The 10,000-nt window shown below is 45.4% G+C and overlaps 1 non-coding gene across 1 annotated transcript; it reads left to right on the plus strand.

Moving 5' to 3' along the window:
- Positions 1-9,144: 9,144 nt before the first annotated feature.
- On the plus strand, positions 9,145-9,251 carry LOC125598124. The gene has a single exon (XR_007332214.1). It is a non-coding gene; the product is annotated as a small nucleolar RNA R71 (small nucleolar RNA).
- The last annotated feature ends 749 nt before the right edge of the window (positions 9,252-10,000 follow it).

A 10,000-nucleotide genomic window follows, 5' to 3' on the forward strand; every position in this document is an offset into this window, starting at 1 on the left:
CCAACTCACATCTCTCACCAAAAGATCCTAAGAACTTTAACTCTTTCTTTTTGAAATCTACAAGGGATTTTTCTACAACCTCAAAACATTTCTTAGCTCCTAACAACTTTGCTAGCCCCCTTTTCTTTCTTTTTTTTTTTTTTCGATTTCTTTTTTTTTTTTTTTTTTTTTTTTTTTTTTTTAGGTTGGGGGCCAAGACTTTTCAAAACTAGAGCTAGAGGTTCTCTACTTATCCCAGAAAATCAATTCACTTAAGCACAAAGAGTCTATCCTTTTTATTTTTCATTTCTCCCAAATCATGATCACAACACTCACCCTCCCACCTATAGCTAGACAAAAGAGTGTCCAATCTAGCAAAAATGAAGATCAAGCATTGTCGTTCCCGATACTCTCAACATTATGCGCATGTAAGACTTTCCGAAGAAGGCCTCACTCATCAAACAATGAAAGCTTAAAAGGAAGGAAAGGTTTTGGGAGTGGTCTACCACTAGAGTTTGTCAAAAAGATTGGCATAAAAGATGTGACAACTCCAGTGTGTATAGCCATGACTCAGTACACAAGGGACCCTAAGCAAGAAGCATTAAGTTCATTCATTTCTAATAAGGTTGTAGTTGGCTTCAAAGACTGAGTTTCAGCAATCAACAAGTTTCAAGAAGAGTTTTCAAGGCTCGAAACATACAAGTCTTTTCGAGAGGTGCATGGCTACTCAATGGTGCAACGTAGTGTTCTTTACAAGGCATTTAAAATCATTGCTCCCAATGCAAGTGAATGCAACCTATATGCTCTAGACTCTCCTAATGGTGCAAATGATGCAAACTAAATGAAAAATCTTTTTTTTTTTTTTTTATGCAAATAGGTGTGCAATGCATGACTCAAATGAAACACAATCAAAGCAAACATGATCAAATGCTTGGTACCTCCCCCAAACTTGAGTTACACAGTCTCTGTGTTGTCAAAGAAAGAAGGAGATACCGAGAAGAAAACTAATATGCAAAAATGAAATGGTATATACAAGGGAGAGAAAGAAGTACCTCCTATGGATAATAGGTGGGGGCAGATGCCCCAGCATCGTCGTCGTCAGGAGGGAAGGTGGTGTAGTAACCACCGGATGCTGAACCGGAGCCTCCATACCATGGCTGGCTCTCAACCTCGTCAATCTCGTGCTCACTGTCAGAAGAAGCGAGGGATGGGGATTTGTTGCCGGAAGTGGAAGGTTGAGTGGGTGGGTTCCTCCACTTACGCTGAAGCTGCGCAGCAGTGAGGGGGAAGCCAAGAGCATCAGGCGGGGGTGGGGGCTGGGGGTTTGAGGTGTTCGCGAAAGCGAAATCGGCTGAGCTACATCCAGCTATTCCTCCCCTAGTTAAGACATCAGCTACTTTCTTCATGAACTTGGCTGAAGTCTTTGCCTGCTTCTTCACAGTCTTGCTGAGCGCCTTGCACTTATCCTTCAGCTTTTCTATCGTTCTGTCCTGAGCTTTGTTCCACCTCTGGAGACGACCAATGTGGTCATGAGCATCACGGAGAGCTCCAGGGGGAAGGACTCCGTCATGGGGCTTGAAGTAGTAGCGCGGAGGTCCATAGATATGCTCAGACGTGTCTGCAACAGGCGGGTCAGGTTGCGTAGGGACACTCCTTCTCCTTGATGAAGCTGCTTGAATTGGATCGAGAGGCCCGTGTTCTCCGAGAAAGTACTCCTGGGGAATGTTGAAGCTGACAGCTCCTGGTATCTCTAAACTCGTCAGGTTCCGGTTTGGAAGAACCACCTCGACTGGCTTGCCCTGCAAGTAGTAGTGGTAGACGTAGTCCTTCCCATACATCCCACTGAAATAGGTGGCAATCCTCAAGTAGGTGCCATCAATGAACCTAGGCCCCGCTGCGTCCTTTCCCAAGGGAACATTCAGAAATTGGAGCAGTGGTGTGATCATTCCGCCTATCCCCATCTTTGGGCGCGAATCAGTGGTGTACCACGCCCAGTCTCTGTAGTGTTCGAGACGGCCCACAAAGAAACTGACCATCCCAAAGGTAGCATAGATATCAGTGCTGGGAAGGGGTAACACTCCAGGTTGAGCGTAAGGACGGATAGCCGGACAGAGCAGTCGCATGTCTTCCTCAGTAACATTACCAGCTTGCTTCCGTGGGTAGAAAGCATGGACTAGCAATCTGTGGAGGTAGCGTACAGACGGGTGTCGGATGTGTGAGTTCTTGTCAGCCCCGGTAGAGTGCCTGTTTCCAGTGATCAACTTCCAAAGCTCTGTGGGGAGGTTCTCACACTTGGGAAGTGAGTGGTCTTCTAGGTCTTGGAACCCCATGACCCTCCCAATGTCCTTGAAGTTCATGTTGTATTCCCTTCCATTGACCTTGAACGTGATTTTTCCCCATCCTTGCCTCACATGCGCCGTGTCGTGGTAAGTGACCACAAGAGAGGATAGGAACTGACAAGTGACATCCTTGTAGAAAGGATAAGCCATGGTGAGGAGTTTTGGCATCTTCAAATGTCCCAGCATCGCCTCAATATCGGATTCTAGGCCCAACTCCTTCAGCAAATCGAGGTCGGCGAACCTGGTTGGAGCCCAAGTGACCCCATTCTTCAAGTGATCATACAGCTCCTCCACAGATGGAGTTTTTGCCCTGTCTCGATCAACAGCAACCCCTTTTCCTTTGGACATCTTGGCTTTCTTCGTAGGTGCCTGCTCATCAGCACTCTCAGTTTCACTCTCCTCATGAGTGGGAACTGCTACACTTTTCCCAGCCCTCTTCTCTTGTTCTTGCGATTTCCTTGCAGCCAAAGTCTGCTGTCGAACGGTTCTCTGCGTCCCTGACCCAGTTGGCTCGCAGGATAAAGCTTTTCCTCTTAGTGCAAACTCTGTTCTTTCAGCTTCTTGCTTCTCAGCTTCCAACTTTCCCTTTGTCTTCTTAACCATTTTCACCTGAAGAAGTAAAAACTTGAAAAGGGATAAGTAGTTGGAAGTAAAGAAAAACAGGATTTTGCAAGAGAAAATTGCAAAAGTGAACTTAACAAATGAATTATCAATTTAAACTCAAGTTCAACACAATGCAACAATTCTCACTCTTGTAACACCTTAACACATCTAGTTCACCCACAAACTCACCCAATTAAGGTCAAATTCGAAAATCCCTAATTCCATGAACCCTAATTTTGCCAAAGTGCAAATTAAACTCAATTTCACCATTAATTCAACAACCCAACTTGATAGATAAACTTTCCCTAGTCTATTTCACCACAATCTAGCAAGAAAGTGACCAAATTTCGACTTTCAAATTCTAGGGTTCATGGACCTACGAATTTGAATTTAAAAACTCAATACCTTGCTCTGGATGAAAGGAAATGGTGAATGGGTGGTGAGGAATAGGCTACAGGGGCGAAAGCTTGGTTTAGAAACAAGAACTAGTTGATTTGGGTGAGAATTGAGAAGGTTTTGGGATTTTTGGTGTGGGTGAGTTTGAGAGAGTTTGTGAGTTTGTGAGAGGAGGGGAGAGTGAGAGAGATAGAGTCGCGGGGGTTGGGGTAGGGTTAGGGTCGTCCGGTTCGGTCTAGGGTGGTTAGGGTCGGTTTACTTGAATTAAACCGGGGTTTAGAGTTAGGAAACTTACCTGGACCGGTTCGGGAGCGACGTGAGGGTGTCGCTGGGAGAGGTCGCTCCCGAGTCGTTTCCTCGCGTCGTGTTTCGACAAAACCGCGAGCGACCTTGAAGTGTCGCTCTAGAAACCTCGCTCTGGGCTGGAGCGACTTCAAGGTGTCGCTCTAGGACGTCGCTCCGGGTCAGTTTTTGAGCTCCGTTTCGTCGAAAACGCGAGCGACTCCGAGGTGTCGCTCCCATAATGTCGCTCCCAGCTGGAGCGACCCTTCGGCCTCGCTCCGAGACCTCGCTCTGAGGCGATTTTTCTTGATCCGACGACGAAAACGCGAGCGACCTTGGAGTGTCGCTCTCGAAACCTCGCTCCCAGCTGGAGCGACCTTGAGGTGTCGCTGTGAGACCTCGCTCCCACGCACGACTCCTGCTCAAAATGAACCGATCAAGCACCTGCACACAACTTCTCTCTCTTTTTTTTTTTTTATGCAATAAGATGAAAAATGGAAATACCAATGCAATATGTACAAGGATACGCATGGGACTTCCTCCCAAGTGAGCTTGTTTTAAGTCCCGAGCTTGACTTTGCCTCCTTTTAGATTAGGCCGGGGTAGGATCAGACAGTGGAGTTGAAACCCCATCTTCCTCTGGTGCAGTAGCCATGTAGAGCTTAACCCTTTGTCCATTGACTGTGAAGTCTCTTCCATCAGTGCTCCACAAAACTATTGCTCCATATGGTCTAACCTCCTTGACCTTGAAAGGACCGGACCACCTTGACTTAAGCTTTCCTGGAAACAACTTCAGCCTAGAGTTGTAGAGAAGAACTTGGTCTCCTTCTTTAAACTCTCTCTTCAGGATGTTCTTGTCATGGAAAGCCTTAGTCTTCTCCTTGTAGATTCTTGAGTTCTCGAAAGCATCCATTCTTATCTCATCAAGCTCGTGTAGCTGAAAGAGCCTTTTCTCCTTGGCACTCTTGATGTCAAAGTTCAGCAACTTTATTGCCCATAGTGCCTTGTACTCAAGCTCCACTGGCAAATGGCAAGCTTTCCCATACACTAGGTTGAAAGGTGTGGTGCCCAGTGGTGTCTTGTACGCTGTCCTATAAGCCCAAAGTGCATCGTCAAGCTTATTGGACCAATCCTTCCTTGTAATCCCCACAATCTTCTCCAGGATAGATTTGATCTCCCTGTTAGAAATCTCAACTTGGCCACTTGTTTGGGGATGATAAGGAGTTGCCACCTTGTGCTTCACACCGTTCTTCTTGAGAAGTCCCTCAAGCAGTTTGTTAATGAAGTGGGAACCTCCATCACTGATTACAACTCTTGGAACTCCAAACCTTGGGAAGATGATGCTCTTGAACATCTTGATTACAACTCTAGCATCATTGGTGGGGCTTGCAATGGCTTCCACCCATTTGGAGACATAATCAACAGCCACAAGGATATATTTGTTGCCAAAAGATGATGGAAATGGTCCCATGAAGTCAATACCCCAGACATCAAACACTTCAACTTCAAGGATTGGATTTTGAGGCATCTCATTCCTCTTGGTGATGTTTCCTCTTCTTTGGCAAGAATCACACTTCGAAACAAAGTCTTGTGTATCCTTGAACATATGTGGCCACCAGAATCCAGCTTGTAATACTTTTGCAACTGTTTTGAAGGTGGCAAAGTGACCTCCATAGGATGATCCATGACACTGTGCAAGGATCCCATCAATCTCCTCATTTGCAACCACTCTCCTATAAAGCTGATCTTTGCAGAGAATGTAGAGGTAGGGTTCGTCCCAGTAATATCTTTTCACATCCTTGTAGAACTTCTTCTTGGCATACCCTACAAGATTCAAAGGTTCTCTTCCTGTGGCTAGGTAGTTCACCAAATCAGCATACCAAGGTTCTTTCTCCTCTGTTGCTTTGACTTCTTCCAGCTTCCTACCAGTCTCACAAACTGCTATCACTGCTTCGATAGCCATGATCTGCTCCTCAGGAAGTCCTTCGTCAATAGGGATACCAGACTCTACCCTCAACCTGGACAAATGATCAGCTACTCCATTCTCAACTCCAGGTTTGTCCTTGATCTCCATATCAAACTCTTGGAGCAAAAGGATCCACCTCAAAAGCCTGGGTTTTGCATCCTTCTTGGCCAAAAGGTGTCTCAAGGCAGCATGATCTGTGTAGACAATGACTTTAGACCCAACCAAGTAGCTCCTGAACTTCTCAAAGGCAAAAACAATTGCCAGCATCTCCTTCTCTGTTGTGGCATACCTCATCTGAGCATCATTGAGGGTTTGGCTGGCATAGTAGATCACATGGGTTTTGCCATCTTTCTTCTGCCCCAGAACAGCTCCCACAGCATAGTCACTGGCGTCACACATGATCTCAAAAGGGAGATCCCAATCAGGTGGCTGGACAATTGGGGCACTAACGAGTTCACCTTTCAGCTTCTTGAAAGCTTGTAGACATTCCACATCAAAACTGAAGGTAGCTTCCTTGCACAGCAGCCTGGTCAAAGGTCTAGTGATCATGGAGAAATCCTTGATGAACCTCCTGTAGAATCCAGCATGACCAAGAAAACTCCGGATGTCTTTCACTGTCTTTGGTGGAGGCAGACCAACCATAACATCGATTTTGGCTTTATCCACCTCAATCCCCTTCTCTGAAATCTTGTGTCCTAGCACAATCCCTTCCTTGACCATGAAGTGACACTTCTCCCAATTCAGCACAAGGTTGGTGTCTTCACATCTCTGTAGGACCCTGCACAAATTTGACAAACAAGCAGAAAACGAAGATCCGTAGACAGAGAAATCATCCATGAATACCTCCACAACATCCTCAATCAGATCAGAGAAAATTGACATCATGCACCTTTGAAAGGTGGCTGGAGCATTACATAGACCAAATGGCATCCTTCGATATGCAAAGGTACCATAGGGACATGTGAATGTCGTTTTCTCTTGATCATTGGGATGTATGGGGATTTGGAAAAATCCTGAGTACCCATCAAGGAAACAATAGAATGGGTGATTTGCAAGTCTCTCAAGCATCTGATCAATAAATGGTAGTGGAAAATGATCCTTTCTAGATGCAGAGTTTAGTTTTCGGTAATCAATGCACATTCTATGACCTGTGATGGTTCTTGTTGGTATCAATTCATCCTTGTCATTCTTGATCACAGTGATACCACCTTTCTTTGGTACAACATGCACAGGTGATACCCATTTAGAATCTGAGATAGGGTAAATAACACCAGCATCTAGGAGTTTAAGAATCTCTTTCTTTACAACATCCTTCAGGTTAGGATTTAACCTTCTTTGATGCTCGATAGAAGTCATTGATTCATCCTCAAGATGTATCCTATGCATGCACAAAGAGGGTGATATCCCCTTGATGTCATCTAGTGAGTAACCTATTGCCTTTCTAAATCTTTTAAGTGTTTTCAAAAGTTCAGATAGCTCATTTTCAGTAAGTTCACTACTCACAATGACAGGGTAAGTTTCATTAGGACCAAGGAATGCATACCTTACACCATGGGGAAGAGGTTTAAGCTCCACTTTAGGTGCCTTAAGTTCACTCCAGTCATCCTGCTGGTTGTCCTCTTGTTGAGTGACTGAGACTTGTTGGTGAACCATCTGTGGAAGCTCCTCGTACTGGTCCTTACTGAAAAACGCCTGGTGTGAATCCAGCATCATCCCATAGGCAGTACTCTCCAGGTTCTCAATCACCTCAGCCTCCTTCTCTACAGTTAAAGCATGCTGTAGAGGGTCCTCTAGTGACAACTCTTCAAGGAGTTCATCAGCAAGGGCATCCATCTCTTCGATGTAGAACACTTGTCCTTGAACTGTTGGCCTCCTCATTACTTCCTTGATGTCGAAATGCAGAACGTGCCCTTTACCCAGATGGAGATCAATCTTGCCTTCTTTAACATTAACAATAGCTCCTGCTGTGGCTAAGAAAGGTCTTCCAAGGATTAAAGGATCTTGAGCTTCTTCACCCATTTCAAGCACCACAAAGTCTGTAGGGATCTCATAATTTCCAACCATCACTGGGAGGTCCTCTAAGATACCCACAGGGTACTTCACTGAACGATCAGCCAATACCAGAGAAAGTCTACACTTCTTGTACTGAGTGAAACCCAGCTTCTTAGCAACAGATAGGGGCATCAAGCTGACACTAGCTCCCAAATCGCAGAGACATCTATCAAATACCATAGGTCCAAGAGCACAAGGTAATGTGAAGCATCCTGGATCTTCTAGCTTCTTTGGAATGACCAGTCTCTGAATGATAGCACTGCACTCATGAGTGAGAATCACCATGCCCTCCATCTCTTTCTTCTTTGCAGCTACAGCATCTTTGAGGAACTTGCTGTACTGAGGGATCAGCATGAAAGCATCAATAATGGGCATTGTGACCTGGACTTCACTCATTTGCTTGTCAAACAAAGCTTTGTACTTCTCTAGCAGCTGCCTCTTGAATCGACCTGGGAATGGAAGCTTGGGTTCATAGGCAGGAGGAACAAAAGAGTTTTCACTTGCAGGAGTGACAACTTCACCATCTTTAACTGTTTTCTTCTCTTCTCCAACCTTTCCTTTTCCTTTTGCTTCCACTATCTTTTCCAAGATCTCGTCATTGATCTTCTCATCAACAATCACCACTTCATCATCTATGGTGATGGCAACCCCCTCACTTTGTTTCTCAGCATCCTTGGTGAGAGTTCTCTGAGGTAACTCCTTACCACTCCTGAGAGTGATAGCTTTCATGGTTTCCTTGGGGTTTTGCTCAGATTTTCCAGGTAGAGAACCTTGTTGGCGATTTTGTTGAGTGTTCATGGCAGCAAACTGGTTCTCCAAAGCTCTGAACTTGTTGTTGAGCTCATTGTAGCTCCCATCAATCTTTGAGTGAAGATTCTTCAACTCATAGCCAACATGCTTCTCACTTCTTGTTTGAGACTCCAGGATTTGTTTCAGTAGAGCATCAGTGCTGCTGACTTGAGGAGTGGAGGTAGAGGGATTAGATTGTTGTTGGGAAGAATGGTTGCCCTTGTTGTTGAAACCAGGAGGAGGGTTTTGCTGAGGTTGATAGCTGCCTTGCTGATTGTTCCGAGGCTGATAACCACTCTGTTGGTTGTTGGAATAGGATTTCTGTTGGTAGTTGTTGTACTGAAAGTTGGGTTCTTTCTTGTACCAGCTACCATTGTTGTTGATGAAACACAGCTCTTCCTGACCTTCCAAACCCTCAACTTCATGGACAACAACTGGTGTCTCTTGGCTTGGGTTGCCAACAAAGTGCAGCTGCTCTTGGGTAGCTTTATCAGCAATGAGGATGTCTATCTTATCCTGTAGAGCCTTCAATTCCTTCCTCGTCTGCTTATCATCAGTTCTACTGCCTCTGTCGTGGTCTCCACTGTAGACTGCATCACTCTTAACCATGTTGTCAACCAGCTCCTCTGCATCCTCCTCAGTTCTCCCCAAGAAGAACCCATTACTAGCTGTATCCAGTCTGGCCCTGTACTTAGGGAGAGCACCACGGTAGAATGTGCTCAGCAAGCTCTCCTTAGAGAAACCATGGTGTGGGCATTGAGCTTGGTAGCCCTTGAATCTCTCCCAGGCTTCACTGAAACCTTCCAAGCCCTTCTGTTGAAAGCTGGAGATCTCGTTTCTCAGCTTAGCAGTTCTTGAAGTAGAGAAGAACTTCTCCAAGAATGCTTTCTTGCAGTCATCCCAAGTGGTAATGGAGTCGCTGGGTAGAGACTTCTCCCACTGACGTGCCTTATCCCCCAAAGAGAAAGGGAATAGCTTGAGCTTTAAGGCATCTTCGGACACACCATTGGTTTTTGACAACCCACAGTAGCTGTCGAACCTGTCCAAGTGATCAAATGGATCCTCTAGAGCCAAGCCATGATACTTGTTGTTCTCGATCACGTTGAGGAGTCCTGACTTGATCTCAAAGTTGTTGGCTGCCACAGCGGGTGCTCGGATTCCCAATCTATGACCATGAATGTTTGGACGGTCGTAAGTGCCAATGGGTCGAGCTGCTCGCTGTTGGTTAGGTGGACCATTGTTGTTAGCGCCATTGACGCCTGCATCTTCTTGATGAACGTCTCCCATGTCAGTGTTCAGTCTCTGCAATTGAGCCTGATGTTCTTCTTCTCTTCTCTTTCTAGCACACTCTCTCTCTAAAGCTCTGATGTCTGCTGCTCTTGGAACTAGGTTTGATGGACCCCTGCTCCGCAAGTTCATACACCTGTAGATTAAAGGGAGGTGAAGAAGAGTCAGTAACAAAAGAAAATAAAAATGACTTAGTCTCAAGCAATTGACTAAATCTCAATGTTTAAATCTACTCAGAATTTGGCAACGGCGCCAATTTGATGTTAGGAGTTTTCAAGGCTCCTAAGACAAATGCTGTAGTATAAATG

Source organism: Brassica napus, unplaced genomic scaffold (genome assembly GCF_020379485.1).
Source record: "Brassica napus cultivar Da-Ae unplaced genomic scaffold, Da-Ae ScsIHWf_1630;HRSCAF=2246, whole genome shotgun sequence".
Classification (NCBI taxonomy): domain Eukaryota; kingdom Viridiplantae; phylum Streptophyta; class Magnoliopsida; order Brassicales; family Brassicaceae; genus Brassica; species Brassica napus.